This window comes from Oncorhynchus clarkii, chromosome 29 (genome assembly GCF_045791955.1).
Source record: "Oncorhynchus clarkii lewisi isolate Uvic-CL-2024 chromosome 29, UVic_Ocla_1.0, whole genome shotgun sequence".
NCBI classification, from domain to species: domain Eukaryota; kingdom Metazoa; phylum Chordata; class Actinopteri; order Salmoniformes; family Salmonidae; genus Oncorhynchus; species Oncorhynchus clarkii.
In genome coordinates, this window is record NC_092175.1 from 22,156,633 (window position 1) to 22,161,582 (window position 4,950).

Below are 4,950 nucleotides of genomic sequence, written 5' to 3' on the forward strand. Positions count from 1 at the left end.
TTAACGACATTCAAATGAGAGTTCAGTTTAGGTAACAGCGTTGACCACTAATAATCACTAATACGATCACTAATAACACGAAATAAAGACAGATCTTCAGATAACTTAAAATGATTTTGTCAAAGCAACAAAATAACCAGGGCGTTACAATTATGGTGAAAACTTGGAGACATTTGGGGATTAAGTGGGTTAAAATCACCTAGAAGTCACAGAGGATGAACGGAAGGACATGTCAAAATGTATTGTTTTGGAACATTAGCAAGTCTTTATTCATATATAAAATCATATATATTGAATTCTCCATCAAAGGGCTACATCAAAGGGCACGTCAATTATATAACAGGCTTTCAAAATGAAATATTGGTACACAATTTCTACCTAAAATATCAAAGGGACGCAAAAGACATTCAATTCGTGGAACGACCCCATTACAAGATAACACTTGCATTACTCTGCTCATCACCAGCAGACCACCGATTGTCCATAGCTACCCCAAGCTTGTTAAATCACAGTCACACTGTGTGCACGCTGCAAGAGTTTAGGATTTTAATGATGTCAGGGTAAGGGTAAGGTACACCACACGCAGCACAACGGTACATGTTGTAACCCAATTCCCAGGAAAAGGAGTCCACATTCACACCACCAAAACACCATGCATATCTCCTCATGCAGCTTTTCAGCTCGGGGCTATGATGACCAGAGCGTGGGGATGGAACAGTGACAGAGTGCTGCTACCAGACTATATCTGCACATCCACACAGCCCAAGGGAAGGAATTAGACCTAAATTGAAGGGAGTATCTCTGTTATACAGGGATCTGTGGGATCTACAGTGTATTAGCGGGGTAACTAGTACATTTGTGCATTTGGCCAAAGGCGCCTCTCTCTGTGGCTATCCAATGGCAATAGTGTATTTGGGACTGTGGTAACTGTGGATGTTCGTGTGCTATGGGTCATGTTCGCTTCTCCCACTTGGCCATCTACTTTTTAAATGGAAGTTATGCTGATACTTACACCCCATTTCACAAATATCTATTGAACAAAGCCTGTTGCTTTGAATAACATGTTATGAAGGAGTACGTCTACAATCTATTGTCAGAGAATAGTTGAGCGGAAATCATAGCAGAAGGAGCTTTCATCATACTACATAATGATATTATGCAATAAACTATACACCTTTTGTTGCCATAAAAATACATAGTTGTTTCAGGGTTGTGGTAATTTAATTTGGATCCTTTGATGTATTGAGGGAGATAAAGCTGCTGTACAAAGACTATGATTTGCATAGGTTTTGAGATATTCTGTCTGACTGCCAGACGGCTTTCTCTCAGATACTGAAGAAGTCACATAGTACTTACCTTTTCATAGTTTCCATGGAAACAAACACATCTACAATTTCTGAAGGCAAGGGAGCAGGTGAATAATGGTACTGCATTATCCAACACAAAATCACTAAAGCTCCTTCTGAACCAATATGTTATGTGCATGGTTGAGTGGACTTTTATCGCACTTTGGTTAGTTAAGATGTTCGCTCTTGAATACCAAATATGCGTTTTGGACATTCAATTGCACTGCAAATAAGACAAAAATTGAAGAAGCAAAAAAAAAAGAAACATGCTTGGTCTTGACTTTCTGATTATGTGGTCCTGTGTGGCTGTTGGTAGTGTCACCTATACGTAAAATCTTTGCACACATGACTGTAAGTCGCTTTCGATAAAAGTGTCTGCTAAATGGCGTATATTATATGATGATTCACATTCTAAAGTGATTCAATTAAAATGTCACTATACATTGCCTATGTATTTTAAATAATTTGTGGCTAAATTAATTCACAAATATAATGGACTTTAAAACACATACCTTTCCTATCTTTAACCACTGTAACTCACCATAAAAATAACTGACGAAACAGCCGTAATACCGTTCAGCTTTTCTCAAGCGAAGATATTTTAGAGAAACCTGCCAAGACTGTCAAGACATTTTACTTTTTTTGCTATGATTTTCCTTGAAATCAGATTTACTTTGGCCACCTGCTAAGCCACCCAGGGCAGGGTCTTCCTCCCCATGTAGTGGTTGTATTAGTGAGTGTGAAATTTGTGTTTACAGCCTGGTAAGCCAGCATTAAGCCCACTGTCTGCTCAGCACTGGGGATCAGAGAGGCAAGCCTCGGGGCACCTGTCTGACGGATGACAGGGGGGGGTTGTAGTGGTGGCTAAGGGGGTGGGTATGTGTGTGTTTGGGTGAGTGTGGACATGTGTATAGTATATACTGTATGTGTGTGTGTGTGTGCATACCTGTTCATATCTGGGTGTTTTTCTAGTTTCACTGTAGCTGCCCCCCAACTGAGACCAGCACTCAGCTAGACATCACTGTCACTGTGTGTGGGTGGATGGGGGGGTGGGTCTCTTGAGCTCACCCAGACATAGAATACCCTGAGACGCCCCTCTCGGAGAGATTGTAGAGATTGTAGAGATGTGTATCTAGTCTGACTCTGCAGGTAAAAATAGAATATGTTCCATTGTCAAATGGAGCCAAATCTCCTTGATTCCTCCATCTCAATAAAGTTCAGGTATTATACTCAATTTGGAGGCAATTTGAGGAGTAATTTGACAATACCTGGCTTTTACTGAGCTCTGAAATACTTGGAAATATGACACGATTTGTCTTTTTCTGAGCTCAAAAATATCATGCTCTGAAATCGAAGCAACATCAATGTACTCTATGTCCAGAGTGTAATGGAAATGTACCATTAAAATTCAGCTTTTGCGGATAGATATTAGATGTTGAGTAAGCCAATTATTAGAGACTTTATAATCAGATGTGCTTTATTTATTACATTTATAATATTCATGATTTATTAAATGTAAAATGTTCACGGCTTCAGTATCTAATTAACATTTCTCTATAAATAACTTTTTTTTGTCACTGTACATTTTTTATTCAAGGAAAAGGACAAATTAGGTCTCATAATCAACATTTTGTGGCATGATTGTTGCCAGCTGCTTTTAGCAACAAACATAACAGTACATTTAGGGACATGCTCACCACTAAAGTGGCAGTGGTATTGATGAGACAGGTATTGGGTCCAGAGGAGAAAAAAAATACAGAATCATTGAAGTCCTTCTGGTAAAAATCCAGCTCATCCAGACAGAATGTGCTTTACGAAGGAGGCGTAGTTGATGCATCCGTTGGCATCCTCTTGGCCCGCCATCAGCCTGTCTACCTCATCCTCCGTCATCCTCTCCCCCAGGGTGGCCAGTACGTGACGCAGCTCAGCGCCCATGATGGTGCCGTTGCCCTCCTTGTCAAAGACCCGCAGGCCCTCAACAAAGTCCTCAAAGTTGCCCTTGTCCTTGGCACGGGAAATGTGCTGCAGCATTGGCAGGAAGGTCTCAAAGTCCACCAGCTTGCTGCTCATGTCCTCGGGCCGAGGCTTGCCCAACACCTTCAGGACGTCAGAGTTGGTGGGGTTCTGGCCCAGCGCCCGCATCACATCGCCGCACTGGGCGAACGTGATCTTCATCTCCCCTTTGGGTGTGCGGTCGAACAGGGTGAAGGCCTCCTTGAACTCCTCGATCTGGTCGGCGCTGTACTCGAGGGTGATGCTCTTGGGGTCAAAGTCAGGCTCCTTGGGGGCCTCAACCACAGGTTCGGGGGTCGGCGTGGGCTTGGGCTTGGCAGTGGGTGCTGCTTCCTTTTTGGCAAGCTCTGCCTTTTTGGACTCTGGCTTCTTAGCCTCCACCTTTTTGGGGGCCATGGTGCTGAATGCGTTGAGCTGGGATGCGTGCGTCTACGTGCTCAGCGTTAAAGAGTGAGAGTTCAGAGGTAGGGAGGAGGCAATTCCTAAGCACAGATGGTCAGAGCCTCTCCTGAAGCTTTTATATCTACTTAGCCTGGGGAGGGGAGATGGGGCCGATTAACAAGGTCGTATGGCACACTATAAAAGGAAGAAACCTGAAATAGATCTGCCTGTCTGTGGCGTCACAATGAGGTATTGTTCTCAGCTGCTATCATCAAGCCGACAGGGCTCTCCACTGTCATTGGCCAGGGTCCAGATACATTAGCCCAAAATGTTCTGTCTCACTGATGGGTGCAGGCAGGGATCAGGACACACAGACAATGTATTCTTGCATGTGAACATTGACCAAAATAGCTTTAGTGGCCATTCACTTTTTTGGCAGTTCATTAAAACAAAAAAAATATCTTATGAAATGTTTCTATGACACAGCAATGGTCAGTTTTAAATCATCTTTCCTGAAGAAAAGTTAGGGCGGCCGGGTAGCTTAGTGGTTAGAGCATTGGACTAGCAAATGAAAGGTTGCAAGTAAATATCCCCGAGCTGACAAGGAACAAACCTGTCATTCTGCCCCTGAACAGGCAGTTACCCCACTGTTCCTAGGCCATCATTGAAAATAAGAATTTGTTCTTAACTGACTTGCCTAGTTAAATAAAAAAGTAGACAAGTTAACTGTTGTTCTAAATTTGGCCCACAGAGGATACACTAATTCCCACAAACATCTGCCATGCATCACAATCACTAGATCCTGAAGTTCATAGTATTTAAAATGCTGCTAAAAGGAATACAATTTATCAGGAATTCATGGGTAAATGGTGTGCTAAATGTTTGGCTTAGAGAATTGACAGCTTGACTACATAGCTAGACAAAGCAGTCAAAAAGAATAATCACAATCAGCCACATTGCTTTACCATGGGCTATCCCAATTTTCTGCTATAAAGTTTCCCGAAATCAAATCAAGTGTCTTTAGTCCACATGTTTGGCTCTCTGCTTTGATGGCCATTTAAAATGTATCAAATAATGGACTTATTTAAACAATTCTATGCAAAAACAAAATGTAAATGTCTCTCTTTAAAAGTTTGACTGTAAAAGTTGTTAGACATACAGGTTACACAGATACATAAATTATCAATAAATGATTGCATGCTTATTACAT

General features: G+C 41.8%; 1 pseudogene; it reads right to left on the reverse strand.

Moving 5' to 3' along the window:
- Nucleotides 1-2,808: 2,808 nt before the first annotated feature.
- Nucleotides 2,809-3,844, reverse strand: LOC139388455 (myosin light chain 4 pseudogene; annotated as a pseudogene).
- Nucleotides 3,845-4,950: the final 1,106 nt, after the last annotated feature.